At 44.2% G+C, this 15,190-nt stretch overlaps 1 protein-coding gene and 1 non-coding gene across 2 annotated transcripts in view; one reads left to right on the top strand and one right to left on the bottom strand.

The window, feature by feature from the left end:
- Nucleotides 1-15,190, top strand: part of PITPNC1 (phosphatidylinositol transfer protein cytoplasmic 1) — a 279,779-nt gene that overhangs the window by 180,059 nt on the left and 84,530 nt on the right. The gene's annotated exons all lie outside the window — the stretch shown is intronic.
- LOC136309732 (U6 spliceosomal RNA) lies at nucleotides 3,686-3,792 on the bottom strand. Its single transcript, XR_010726383.1, has one exon. It is a non-coding gene; the product is annotated as a U6 spliceosomal RNA (small nuclear RNA).

Below are 15,190 nucleotides of genomic sequence, written 5' to 3'. Positions count from 1 at the left end.
AAACCTCTAGACGGGACAGCTTTGGCCAGACCTGCTCTGTGGTTCTTTGTGTTGACATCTTCTAGAAGTTCCTACCTGGGAGGAGCAATTTCTACTAGAAGGTCTGGGTGTTTTTTGTTTTTTGTGTTTTTTTACAGAGACAGAGAGAGGGATAGACAGGGACAGACAGACAGAAACGGAGAGATGAGAAGCATCAATCATTAGTTTTTCATGCGCATTGCGACACCTTTGTTGTTCATTGATTGCTTTCTCATATGTGCCTTGACCGCGGGCCTTCAGCAGACCGAGTAACCCCTTGCTTGAGCCAGCGACCTTGAGTCCAAGCTGGTGAGCCTTGCTCAAACCAGATGAGCCCGCGCTCAAGCTGGTGACCTTGGGGTCTCAAACCTGGGTCCTCGGCATCCCAGTCCAATGCTCTATCCACTGTGCCACCGCCTTGTCAGGCAGTCTGAGTCTTTTTTGAGCAGGACATAAATTGTCCCATTCAAGGTGGAGTCTGCCTGGACAAAGCTTGAGTGGTTCCCAAGAGGTGTCACCCAAGAACTGCATTTCACACCAACTTGGTGAGGGAGACGCTCACTCATTCATTCGGTGTTCAGCCAGGGGGCATCAAGCACCTTTTATACTATTTATGTATCACTGAATGATACATCAATGTTATTAAAATACAGAGGCTCATTTGTCAAACCTCAGGTACTCCTAGCTTAGCTGGGGGAAAACCAACATATTAAATGACTCAAAAATGTTAAGTTTTATGATGGTGGATACCCTTCCTTTGGGTAAACAGTCCCCACTAGTCGACCTCACAATGGGAGAGCTTGAGGAGCGGCATTCAGTAACAACCCATCTCTGTGCAGGGACTGACTTGGCCTTACCTAGTCACGTGAGCTTCTAGAACTAACGTAGGAAACCCAGAGTTTCTCAGGAGTCAGCTGGCTACATGTGTCGACAGAGTTTCAGTGGAACACAGCCTCACTCCCTCCCTCACTCACTCACTCCCTCACTCCCTCACTCACTCACTCACTCACTCACTCGTGTGTATCTCGGCTCCTTCGGTGCTGCTCACGGAGCCTTAAACATCTACTGCCTGGCCCCTTCCAGAAAAAAAAAGTTCATAGATCTTTCTACCAGCTGTCCAGCTGAATGCCTTCCGCAGAGTTCCTGGACCTTTCCAGAGGAAAGAAGGAGGCAACTGGCAAGGGCACTCTACGCCCCGTAAGTTCAGGATCCCCAGCAGTTAGCATTCCCTGGTGGTTAGTGACCCCAAAGGAAAAGTTCAGGATTGTTAATTGTCAGCAGCCTGAAATCAGAGATACCTTGGGGCCAATTTCATCAAAGCCTGTTGTCTAAAATAGTGTTACTCAGTGTTTAACCTGAACCCTTGCAAAATAATGGCTTTTTTCTGATTGGAAAATGAACACATGGTTATTAAAACTCAAAAATGCCCCCCCAAAAGGCATGGGGGGAGAAAAAAAACTCAGTACTAATTCTATAATTCAGAACTAATTGCTATTAGCATTTTGGTTCATGTTGCAGATTATTGGTGAATTTATTTTTTAACTATTTCTCTTAAAATTGAGCCATATAATATGCTGTTTTTAACATGTCATGAAGTGTCCTGCCCAGTATGATTTTTACTGGCTGTAGTGCATTCCATACTTGTATTTCCCTTAAGTAATTGCTAGTCCCTGGATATTGAAGTGGGCTTGACCATTTTAATGACCATCAGGGAAAGGGTGGAACAGATCAGGTAAGTCTGAATTGCTCTGTCTGGCACTATGTTAATTGTTTTTATTTTTGCTTTTTCTTAACATCTTTTAGTCTTTCCAAACAAATTCCCTTACTTTCTCTTTTCCTCTTTGGCCCTGCCCTCAGGAATAAAGAGTGCTGTACTTAAGGAGGTATAAGGTCATGTGGCCTCACCATGGTCCCTGTAGGTTGGCAGGAACAGTAGAATCTTCTGGGTTATCCTCGGCTCAGTTCAAAGAGTCAAAAAATTCACACAATTATCACGTATTATCTTGTATCCCTTTCCAGTGGGTGCTAAGTCCTTTTCACAACTCTTTTAGAAATGTAGCTTGGTTACTACTCCTAGGAATTGAAAGAACCACGTTATCTCTCCCAGAGGCGGTGGTATCCCCTGCCCCTGCCGAGGGCCAGGCCTCTCAGCAACATCGGCAGGCCAGCAGGAGAAGCAGCAAGCCATGGGCATATTTGTGTGTTCCTCGTCAGCACAATGTGCTTCCTCTGGGAGACACGCCAGCTGTTGTATGTACCCCATGTGATCTCCTCTCCCACTTGCTTACTCAGAGACTGCCCCTGGGGCCAGCTCCCTATTCCTCTGTCACAGCACCCGGCCTGCCCACATCCACGCCTGCCGTCCTGTTACTCTGACGAGGTCCAGAGTGTGCTTTGGCCCAAGTTCCGGTTTCAGCCTCTGCCTGTCTCTGCTCCAGAGATCCCTAGGTTATGCTGCTGAGGCTACTAGCCCAAGGAGCCAACCTCCGCTTGATGAGACTTCTCTGCCAGTTTGGCTGCCTCTGATTTGCATATTCAGCAGTGGCTGTTGATCACCCAACTGGTTCAAGGCTGGTCCCAGGGAGGCGGCACAGGGAGACTTCACTGGTTTTCATTCACACTTGTTCATGCTTTGAAATCAGACCACAAGAAATACATTTTTATGCAATAATGCTCACTTTAATTATTAAAAGATAGAGTTGTGCAAGGGTGCGAAACTAGGGCCTTAACCCTTTAAGTAGTGAGGTTTTTTTCATGTTCACTGACCCCCGAGACTGAGTATTTTTCAAAAAATGAAATTAGTCCCAGTTACAGTTTTATTAACTTAAAATCATGTTTGTTTGATAACCAATTTATAGAAACAGGAAAAACATACATTTGCCTTTTTTTAATGTTGCCTTACACATTTTTAAAGTTTTTGTGCCTGACCTGTGGTGGCGCAGTGGATAAAGCGTTGACCTGGAACACTGAGGTCACCGGTTCAAAACCCTGGGCTTGCCTGGTCAAGGCACATAGGAGTTGATGCTTTCTGCTCCTCCCCCTCCTCTCTCTCTCTCTCTCTCTCTCTCTCTCTCTCTTCTCTAAAATGGAATAAATAAATAAATAAAAATAATTTAAAAAAATAAAAATAAAGTTTTTGTGTGTTTTTTTGTGTGACAGAGACAGAGGGACAAACAGAAAGGGAGAGAGATGAGAAGCATCAGTTCTTCATTGCAACTCCTTCGTTGTTCATTGATTGCTTTCTCATATATGCCTTGACTAGGGGGGCTACAGCAGAGCAGAGTGACCCCTTGCCCAAGCCAGCGACCGGGAGGTCATGTCTATGATCCCATACTTTAGCCAGCGACCCTGCACTCAAGCTGGTGAGCCCGCGCTCAAGCCAGTAACCTCGGGGTTTCGAACCTGGATCCTCTATGTCCCAGTCCAACACTCTATCCACTGCGCCACCACCTGGTCAGGCACCTTACACATTTTTAAAATAAAAACTTTTGTCCTCTGGATGATCAGGAGGCACGAGGACATACGTGAACGTTCATACTACTCAAAGGTTAAGCAGATGGTGTGTGCTGCCACGTGCTTCTCCATCCGTGGGTAAGGAGGCAGTTGTGCTGGGAGGCAGAGTTACCAAAGAAAGCAGTTCCATCATGGATAGTTCTTTTTTTTTTTTTTTAATATGGAACGCTTCACGAATTTGCGTGTCATCCTTGCACAGGGGCCATGCTAATCTTCTCTGTATCATTCCAGTTTTAATATATGTACCGCTGAAGCGAGCACATGGATAGTTCTTGTCTCACTGCTTTGCCAGAGTGTTTCATCAACTCCATTTCTTTGCATTTTCTGGCTGTATAGTTTTGTCATTCAGCTGCCATCCTTCATACTGCTACCTACACCCTGTCTCCTCCCCTACCTGCCAAAAATTTAATGAAGTTGATGACAATAAGAAGCGTTGATTAAATTGAAAGATGCTAGTGGTAATCATATTGATTAGCGATCAGAGTGCATATTGTTATCCTATCATCAATCACCATGTAAATCATTTTTTTACATGACCTGATATCTAGTATATTAAAAAAAAACTAGTTTAAATATCTTCTCCTCTGTGTTAAAATAAAACTAGTCTCTTTTTTTAAAAATAACATTGCTAAGTTATTTATTTATTTATTTATTTATTTACAAAGACAGAGAGAGTCAGTGAGAGGGATAGATAAGGACAGACAGACAGGAATGGAGAGAGATGAGAAGCATCAATCATCAGTTTTTCGTTGCGACACCTTAGTTGTTCATTGATTGCTTTCTCATATGTGCCCTGACCATGGGGCTACAGCAGACTGAGTAACCCCTTGCTCACGCCAGTGACCTTGGGTCCAAGCTGGTGAGCTTTTGCTTAAACCAGATGAGCCCATGCTCAAGCTGGCGACCCCGGGGTCTCGAACCTGGGTCCTCCACATCCCAATCTGACACTCTATCCACTGCGCCACTGCCTAGTCAGCCAAAACTAGTCTCTTTATGATTGGGAAAACCAGTAAATTGTGACTACATTAACCAGGACACAGTGGGGAAGTTGTCTTAAATTGAGGTCCATTTATTTTATGCACATATTGTTGAGAATTATGTAAGCCTTAATTTATACAGGGGGGATGGCACCCTGCCAAGTTATGGTTCTGTTGTTTGACCAAGGTCATAAATCTCGATCCGCGCGAGTCAGTGCTTAGCACTCATGTGGTGGCTCCTGCCAGGTTACTGTTGGTCACTGGAGTTAATAGGGAGCAGCCCTGCCTGTACTTCCTCTTCCAGACAAAGCAGGCACCATTTAAAGCAGTGAGTGGTTCTCAACCTTGGCTGCACACTGGCCTCACCTGAGAAGTATGAGTAATGGCTCATGACTGGGTTCCATTCCCCTGAGCTTTCACTGGTCCTGAAAGCTAAACCAGCCAGCACCCATGAGGGTAGAACATTATCCCACTAGGAACACTGAATTTGCCAATTGGGAGTATATGCAGTTTTAGAGTCCACCCTCCAGTGAAACCTGCTGTTCTTGTTATGGGGGTGGTGTAGAATGTGCCATTTGTAGACTAGATCCCCACCCCATCTGAGGGTCTAGAGCAATGTTTTTCATTTGTGACTAATAGTACAGTCCCCTGGGAAGTTTTAACACCAATGCCACCGCCCCACCACCATCCAACCCAGGAATTCTGATTCCACTTGTCTGGGGTGGGATCCAGACATGGGGGTTTGTAAAGCTCCCCCACATGAACCTGGGCAGCATCAAGGCCGAGAACATAGATATAAAAGAAATAGTGAGTGCTATTTAAAACCAACTGTGAAACAGGAAATCAGAGTCTCTAAATTTCTCCACTTTTTTATACCCCTAGAGATAGAACAGTTTACAAAAACCATGTCTGTAACCACCACCACTCACACACACAATGCACGGGCTTGAAGGCGCTGTATGTATTCTTATTAGCCATTGTAACCTCCTCTGATCCGATGGAAAAAATGGGTTCAGTTTAGTTTCTGGAAGCAGAAGGCTGTGCCCTTCACAGAACTCTCCTTGAAGGTTGCCTACAAAGAAGTATTTGGAATTGATTTAGAGTCTAGTTCAGCTGTGTTGTAGTGAAAGAACACAGAGTTAAGTCTTTGTGAATCAAAAAGATCACTACTGAAGTCCCGGGTGTATTATGTGAAGCAATGGAGTCTTGGTTTCCTTATCAAGAAAGTAGAGTCAATAATGTGGAGGATGATTAGCGTCACAAAGTGGTGGATTCGTACAGGTTAATTTACCTGGAAACACGTCCTCGCCAGTTAAGTGCTGACAAATGTTAGGTATTGCTGCAGTTGAGGTCCTACCTTGGTATTAACCGTGTTCACAACGATTACCTTAATGAGACTCTGCTTTGTCTGCATTGTAAATAAACTATTTTCTCTTCAACAAATTTTGTGTCCAGAGATATGAACAGCATTGAGGATCTGGCAGTAAGACAGATGGAGCTTCCAATGTTCACAGCGTAGACAAAAGCAGATAATAAGCATAAAGACAAAATATTCCAGCTGGAGTAAGTGCAAAGAAGGCAATGAATGGGACCGAAGGGGAGCTCAGCATGAAGCCATGTGGTCAAGAAATGCCTTGCAGAAGAGGTGACAAGTTTGTGGAAGACCTGCAGACGAGAAGGAGCCAGTCATCTGAAGGGTCACCCAGGCAAGGGAGCTGCTATGGGCTGAGCTGTGTCCCTCCAACCATGTGTTGAACTACTGTATCTCAGAATGTGACATGTGTTTAGGGATGAAGCCTTTAAGAGGTGATTAAGTTAAAATGAGGCCATGAGGGTGAGCCTACACCAATCTGACTGGTGTTCTTAAAAGAAGAGAAAAACTTGGACACATAAAACTAAGGGTGTGCAGTTACAGAGGAAAAACCATCTGAGAGAGACCATGCGAGGACACAGCAAAGAGCTGCTGTCTGCAGCCAAAGAGAGAGATCTCAGAAGAAACCAAACCTAATCTTGAACTGGGCCTTCCAGCCTCCAGAACCGTGAGGAAACAGAACCATGTTGTTTGAGCCACTCAGTCAGGCGTCTTTGTTGTGCAGCCCTAGCAGACCAATACGAGGAAATAAGGGTAAAAGTCCCAGCCCCTGGTACAGCCTGGTGTGCCAGGAACTTAGGGTGGGTGCTAATCCACCCAACTGGTCAGAAAAGCAGTGGCCAGAGCATTAGGAGTGAGAGCAGACTGCTAGGAAATGAGATTTTTGTTTTATAAAGTAACAGAAGCCAGGTCATGTGAGACCTATGAGACTGTGGCAAAGAATTTGAATTTTAGTGTAGTAGAAAATTATGTAAGGATTTTGAGCAAAGGAGAGAAATTATATCTGTGGTTTTACTTTTATTGATTTATTTGAGTGAGAGAGAGAGAGAGAGAGAAGCATACATTTGTTGTTTCATTTAGTTGAGCATTCATTGGTCACTTCCTGTATGTGCCCTGACCGGTGATCATACCCACAATGTTGGGTGTTTCAGGAAAATGCTCTTACCGATCGAGCTAACCATCATATTCTTCCTTTATAGGGGTTTTTAAATAAACTTTTTAGATTGTAATAAATTTACACTAAAGTTGCAAAGCCAGAACAGAGAGTTCTTGTATACCTTTTACCCAGCTTCCCCTATGTTAATAGTTGTAAAAGTATGATACATTTTTCAAAATTACAGACTTTATTCGGGTTCTGCCTGTTTTCCCACTAATGTCCCTTTTTCCATTCCAGAATCCAGTCTAGGAAACCATGTTACATTGGGTGACTGGTGTTGACAGACGTTTGCTGTGGCCATTCTATGGACAGTGGTTGATAGGACAGCTAGAACAGAAGCAGGGAGTCCTGTCGGCAGGTGATTGCAATCATCCACACCAAAGATACTGCGGCTTAGGCTGGACAGATGGCCGTGGATAAAGAGAGGAGGGATGTAGCTATATTTTGCAAACTGACTTTCTGTTAGGATTGACGCATGAGAAGGGGGCAAAACAAGGATGACCTCAGAATTCCCAGCTTTGTCTGTTGACACTGAGTAGATGGTGGTGATGTTGCTGCATGGGGAACACTGGGGGAGAGGCAGGTTCGGAGGGGAAATCAGAGCCCTATTTGAGACACAATCAGTGTAAATCCCCGGTGAGACATCTAGTGGAAGTTTCAGGTACGTAGTTGGATGTATGAATCTGGAGTTTAAGGGGAGGTGTAGGTCGCGATTCAGCGTTGAAAGTGAGGATATCTAGGGAGAGGAGTGACAGGAAAAAGAAAGTTCTGGGTACTCCAGGACAGAGAGCACGCAGGTCCTGAGAAGGACCATCCCATGCATTCAAGTCTAGCTTCTTATTATTGCATTTTCTCTTTAATTAAGACTCATTTTTGCCTGACCAGGCAGTGGTGCAGTGGATAGAGCGTTGGACTGGGATGTGGAGGACCCAGGTTCAAGACCCTGAGGTCACCAGCTTGAGCCCAAGGTCGCTGGATCCAGCAAGGGATCACTCGGTCTGCTGTAGCACCCCCCGCCCCCGGTCACGGCACATATGAGAAAGCAATCAATGAACAACTAAGGTGTCGCAACAAAGAATTGATGTTTCTCATCTCTCTCCGTTCCTGTCTATCTGTCCCTATCTGTCCCTCTCTCTGTCTCTTTCACCACAAAAAAAACAAAAAAGGCTCGCCTGACCAGGCGGTGGCGCAGTGGATGGAGCGTCGGACTGGGATGTGGAGGGTCTAGGTTTGAGACCCCAAGGTCGCAAGCTTGAGTGCAGGCTCATCTGATTTGAGCAAGACTCACCAGCTTGGACCCAGGGTTGCTGGCTTGAGCAACGGGTTACTCAGTCTGCTGTAGCCCCACGTTCAAGGCACATATGAGAAAGCAATCAATGAACAACTAAGGTGTTGCAACGAAAAACTGATGATTGATGCTTCTCATCTCTCTCCATTCCTGTCTGTCTATCCCTCTCTCTGTCTCTATTTAAAAAAAAAAAAAAGGCTCATTTTCTCTCTCTCTCTCTTTTTTTTTTAAGATTTTATTTATTGGCCTGACCTGAGGTGGCGCAGTGGATAAAGCGTCAACCTGGAAACGCTGAGGTTGCTGGTTCAAAACCCTGGGCTTGCCTGGTCAAGGCACATATGGGAGTTGATGCTTCCTGCTCCTCCCCCTTCTCTCTCTCTCTCTCTCTCTCTCTCTCAATCTCTCTTGGCTCTCTATAATGAATAAATAAAATCTTTTTAAAAAAAAGATTTTATTTATTGATTTTAGAGAGAATAAAGATGTTTGTGGGGGAGGGGGACTAGGAGTGGGAAGCTTCAACTCTCAGTAGCTGCTTCCTGTACATGCCTAGACCAGGTAAGCCCACGGTTTCGAACCGGCGACCTCAGCATTCCAGGTCAACGCTTTATCACACTGTGCCATCACAAGTCAGGCAGCTCATTTTCAATCACTGAGTTGCCCTTAATTTTAGGGAATTAGACAATCTCATTGAGTGAACTACAAAGGTCTACCTGAGAAATTCAGCTTTTTCCCTAGAGTGAGTGCGTCCTTTGTATGAATGATGTCAACATTTCAGTTCGTTGACTTGGCTCAACTTCATGTTGCCTTGGAGAGATGGCCAGAAAAGTTCTTCTGTGGATCACAGAGAGCTTCTGCTGAAGTTACCAGCTGACAGAGAGGGAATTTTAACATCTGAGGAGAACTCTGTTGAGGATTTGTTTGTTTTGTTTGGTTTTTTTGTATTTTTCTGAAGCTGGAAATGGGGAGAGACAGTCAGACAGACTCCTGCATGTGCCTGACCGGGATCCACCCTGCACGCCCACCAGGGGTGACGCTCTGCCCACCAGGGGGCGATGCTCTGCCCCTCCGGGGCATCGCTCTGCCGCAACCAGAGCCACTCTAGCACCTGGGGCAAAGGCCAAGGAGCCATCCCCAGCGCCCGGGCCATCTTTGCTCCAATGGAGCCTTGGCTGCGGGAGGGGAAGAGAGAGACAGAGAGGAAGGAGGGGGGAGGGGGGAGAAGCAAATGGGCGCTTCTCCTATGTGCCCTGGCCGGGAATCAAACCCGGGTCCCCCGCACACCAGGCAAGGATTTGTTATTTTAATAGTACAGTAATTGTGAAGTTCATTTCATTGTTAGTAAGACTATTTTTTTTAAAGATTTTACTTACTGATTTTTCAGAGAGAGGAGAGAGAGAGTGAGAGGAGCGAGAAATATCAACTCATAGTTGCTTCACTTTAGTTGTTCATTGATTGCTTGTTATGTGTGCCTTGACCAGGCAAGCCCAGGGTTTCAAACCAGCGACCTCAGCATTCCAGATGCATGCTTTATCCACTGCACCACCACAGGCCAGGCTAATATTAGTATTTTTATTTTTGACACCAAGAAGGAGATATGGATGGATGCAGGGTGAAATAATTCATTTACACGTTTCAGAACGTGCTCGAGTTAATTTGTAAAGCAGAGTGCTGGTGAGAACCGGAGAATTCATATTTATAGGTGCCTGAAGCTGATTATCTTTTCCTTAAATGGCTTCTGATTAAGGATTATAGAAAGGAAACAAAACATTTACTTTATTTTTAGACATGATCTCTGATGTCTTTAACTTTTATGATTCTATTATTAACCTTAGACTATTATAACCAGCTACCTACAAAATCTGCAATTTTCTCTAATAAACCAGTACATGCTAAAAAGAAGGCTGCACAGGACACCCCCCACCCCCATTTGTGGTTTCAAAGGATTATTATCCACTTCAGTCCATGGAGTGGGAAGTCAGTGGCCTTTTCAATCTATGTCTAATAGTGTCTTTTTTTTTTTTTTTAAGATGCTAGGCTTCACTTTGTAATACCTTTATTTCATTGGTTTGGAAGTAAGGGGGTGACACCTTAGTTGTTCATTGATTGCTTTCTCATATGTGCCTTGACCGCGGGCCCTCAGCAGACCCAGCAACCCCTTGCTGGAGCCAGTGACCTGGTCCAAGCTGGTGAGCTTTTTGCTCAAACCAGATGAACCCGCACTCAAGCTGGTGACCTCGGGGTCTCGAACCTGGGTCATCCGTGTCCCAGTCCGACGCTCTATCCACTCCACCACCGCCTGGTCAGGCTAATAGTGTCATTTTGAGGACAGTGGAAAACAGATTATGTTTAATTTCTTAAGATGTTGCCTTTGCTATTTGTGGTTGTTTGTGATCTGAGAGCTGGAGGTTAAAAAAAATACTGGCAAAATGAGCATCTCTCCAGCATGAGGACTAGCTTCCTGGTTGGGTGTAATCACAAACTGGTTATCTCTACATCCAGAGAAGCTAGAATTTATGGCTAGTAAGAGTGACTATTAATAGATAGAACTTAAAGTAATATTTGCTTTCTGTCTATAAGCAGGATTCAGCAGGGCTGTGGTGGATCTAAAAGCAGCCTGCCTCTGCTGACCTGTTGGTCCTGAGGGTCAGAAAGAGAGTTAACCAAACTGGTCAAAGCAGCATAATCAAAGGGACTTGGCTGAATCATGGTTAGGGAAACAGAGGTCAGACGTAGAAAAGCAATGCCAAGTATCAAATTCTGGGCGACCGTTTTACAGCCACTGTAGTAACAATAGACTTGAGCAAGAGTCATCAGTGGATGCTGACACCATTGAGTGAGACAGTGTTGGGGACCAGGAATTCACCCTTCCTCAGAGTATCACCCCAGATTTATTTATCCCTTTCAAACAGTGGGGAAATCTAATGGACACCATCAAGTGAGCCAATTTTGCATCACCAACATTGGAGACACTGACATAATGTGCCTCCCGTTGTGATAGACTGAGGACACAGGTTATACTTGCCAAAGGTTTCACCTGAATTCACGGGAGGAAATAGTCAGGCACATCCAGATCGAGGAACACGACACAAAACAACCAGCCAAACTCTTCAAAAAAGAACATGTCATTAAGAGACCAAAATCAAAACAAAGACCTGGGGAACTGCCCTAGATGAAAGGAGATGAATGTAATTCAACAACTAAATTTAATGCTTCATTCCTTGAATACATTCTGGATTAAGGGGGGAGATACCGTACAGAGAACAAGAAAAGATATTTTTGGGACAAGTGGGGTCATTTGAACATGGGCCATATATGGTAGTATGGGATAGTATTGAGTCAATATGAAGTTTCTTGCCTGGGATCATTACACTGAATATATAGGAGAAGGTCCCTGTTCTTAGGACACATGCTAACATATTCGGGAATGAAGTAACATCTACTCTCACTCACATGGTTCAGTAAAAAATTGTTTTATTTATATATGTACTTCTTTCTTCTTAAAAAAAAAAAAGCCTTATCTCAATTGTTTTGAGTGAATTGGCCTCGGGTGCCAAAGATGGCTCTGTGGCCTCTGCTTCATGTAATAAAAAAAAAAAATGGCTTCGTTGCTGAGCAGTGTAGCGGTGGCCCCAGATGGGCAGAGCATTGCCCACTAATGGGCTTGCCGGGTGGATCCCAGTCAGGACACATGCGGGAGTCTGTCTCTCTGCTTCACCTCCTCTCACTAAATTAAAAAAAAAAAAAAAGTGCCTTATAAAAATTAAGGAACTATGCACATGTTGCAAAGAGAAATCAGAAAACTCACTCAAGGTTTCACTTGTCTTTTTTTGTTTTTGTTTTTCTTTTGCCACGGAGCAGAAGTTTTCAGTCTTTTTTTCTTGTGGGTAATATCCTGATCTCATTAATAAAATAGAGGAGAAAAATAGCCTGATCAGGACTATTATCAGCATCATTGTTGATTCCATTCATCCAAAAGATGTTTATAAGGAGAAGCGCCCATCTGCTTCTCCACCCCTCCCCCTCTCCTTCCTCTCTGTCTCTCTCTTCCCCTCCTGCAGCCAAGGCTCCATTGGAGGGAGCAAAGTTTGCCAGGGCGCTGAGGATGGCTCTGTGGCCTCTGCCTCAGGCGCTAGAATGGCTCTGGTTGCAGCAGAGCAACGCCCCAGATGGGCAGAGCATCGCCCCCTGGTGGGCATGCCGGGTGGATCCCGGTCGGGCGCATGCAGGAGTCTGTCTGACTGCCTCCCCGTTTCCAGCTTCAGAAAAATACCAAAAAAAAAATGTTTATAAGGAAAAAAATTTTTTGAATTGCAGGAAGCCTAGGTTTTGAGTAATTTCGTACTCTGGGTTGTGTCCCGAAGTTTTGAAGAGGCAGATGGAGGTGATTCGGACTAGATTGCTGAGTGTGCAAACTGCTAATGGTGACAGCCAAGGCTGTGGACCTCTCCCATGTTTGTGTAAAACCCTATCTGTGCCTCGCCAACTCATTTGAAGCTCTGTGGGGCCAGACACCATAATTAATACCAATGCAACTTTAAGGGACCTAGGAACAATCTAAATTTTATAGATCAAATTATTAAAGGGGATAATGAAGTCCTGAGTAAATGATAAATACTTTATGTTTATATGTAGGAAAAATAAGTATAATAAAGAAGTAGATTTTGTCCTAAATTAATCCCCAAATTACATATGATTTCAATAAAAACCCAACAGAATTGTCATAAATTGATTGTAAAATTCAAATGGAAGAATAAAAGTCCAAAAATAGCCAGAAAAAATTTTGAACAAAGAACAATGACAGGAGAGTCCTCACACCAGATAACAAAATCATATTAAAAGAGTGTGTATTGGCACAAAGATAGAAATAGACCTAAGCTGATAATAGAAGTTTGATACAAAGTAGATAAAGAATCTCAAATCAGCTGGGAGAAAAGACATTGAGTCATTTTCTCAGAAAATGACAATGGGTTAATTCACATTTCTCTTCTTTTTTTTTTTTTACAGAGACAGAGAGAAGGATGGATAGGGACAGACAGACAGGAATGGAGAGAGATGAGAAGCACCAATCATTAGTTTTTTGTTGCGACACCTTAGTTGTTCATTGATTGCTTTCTTATATGTGGCTTGACCATGGGGCTACAGCAGACAATGTAACCCCTTGCACAAGCCAGCGACCTTGGGTCTAAGCTGGTGAGCTTTTGCTCAAACCAGATGAGCCCGCGCTCAAGCTGGTGACCTCGGGGTCTTGAACCTGGCTCCTCCGCATCCCAGGCAGATGCTCTTTGCACTGCACCACCGCCTGGTCAGGCAATTCACATTTCTTATGGAAAAATAAAATACTAAATCCCTACCTCACTCCATATTAAAAACTAAAGTGCAAATGGCGTTTACAAACCTAATTGTGGGAAACCATTAAAATCATTTAAGAATACATTGTTGCCTGACCAGGCGGTGGCGCAGCAGATAGAGCGTCGGGCTGGGATGTAGAGGACCCAGGTTCAAGACCCCTAGGTCGCCAGCTTGAGCCCAAGGTCTCTGGCTCAAGCAAGGAGTCACTCAGTCTGCTGTAGCGCCCCCCCCCCCGTCAAGGCACATATGAGCAATAAATCAATGAACAACTAAGAAACTGCAACGAAGAATTGATGTTTCTCATCTCCCTCCCTCTGACTCTCTCTCTGTCTCTGCCACCAAAAAAAAAAAAAAAAAAAAATACATTGTTTGTGAATACATTTGCCCGTTGTAAGAAGTATAAAGTTTATAAAAACATGGACCAAGGTCATGACAAATTTATGATAGCTCTCAGCCTGGAGTAGGAGGGGAAAGGATTTTAAATGGGAGACTTTCTTTTTTTAAAATGGTGGGAAAGGGTGGTGCAGAATGGGAATCACACATGACAAAATGTGTAAATGTGTTCATCTCGAGTGGTGGGTAGTGATGGTTTGTTATATGATACTTGGTATTTTTCTGGATGTTGTTGGTCTTCTGAATTTTGGAAAAAAAACTTTCATTTTACAATACCATTTCAGGCAATTTGAATGTCTGTTATTTTCTGTGACCCATTCTCAGTTCCTGTCACTTGCAGTTGTTTCCCAAATGTTTGGCCTTTTTTTTCTTTTTCCCTCATAAGAGACCTAATTCATGTGGGAAAACAGTGAAGTTCACTTGAAAAAAATACAAGGCCCAGCTTTCCTGTTTATTTGCCTAGAACTTAGTGTTTGTATTTGTTGAGCTCAGTGTTGGCACCTCACTGAATGGATTGCTCAGGACAAATGGTGGCTTACAACCTTTGGATCTTGGAGCATTTTGGATGAGGACACTTTAGGAATCCGCCAAAAGCTAGCAGCTGGCCAGCCCCATTTAGCAGGCCAGTGTATCAGATTCAGGGAACTCACCAGCCTTGACTAAACAGAGTCCAAAGCGGGGTTCTGGAGCCTCGTAATAATGAGTCTTCATTGTTCCGAATTTCCCCAGCTGTGAAAAGGAGAAACTAATGCCTGCTTCAGAGGATTTTGGGGAGAATTTAGTGAAATGATGCACGTCAAATACACCGTAAACAACGGTTCTTTGCTACTCTTTACCTTCAGTTGTGCTTGGTGGGAACCACTTTAGGGTAAGACCCTTGGAGGAGATCTACAAGTGGAGAAATTGGGAGAGTTTTTGTGGAAGGAAGGTGCTAAGTTCTCCCGCTTCCAAAGTCTGTACTTGTTACTCCTTTTCCACCATTGAGGACGGAGCATCCTCAGACATAAGTTGAGAAATCACATAACCCTGGGAGCCTATGAGTTCACTTTCCGAGGTGGAGGAGGGAGTGGTCATGGGCAGAGCCCTGGACTCTCCCCTTAGTGACCTTCTGCTTGGAAGTTGGG

Source organism: Saccopteryx bilineata, chromosome 6 (assembly GCF_036850765.1).
Source record: "Saccopteryx bilineata isolate mSacBil1 chromosome 6, mSacBil1_pri_phased_curated, whole genome shotgun sequence".
NCBI classification, from domain to species: Eukaryota; Metazoa; Chordata; class Mammalia; order Chiroptera; family Emballonuridae; genus Saccopteryx; species Saccopteryx bilineata.
This window is presented reverse-complemented; position numbering and strand designations above follow the sequence as displayed.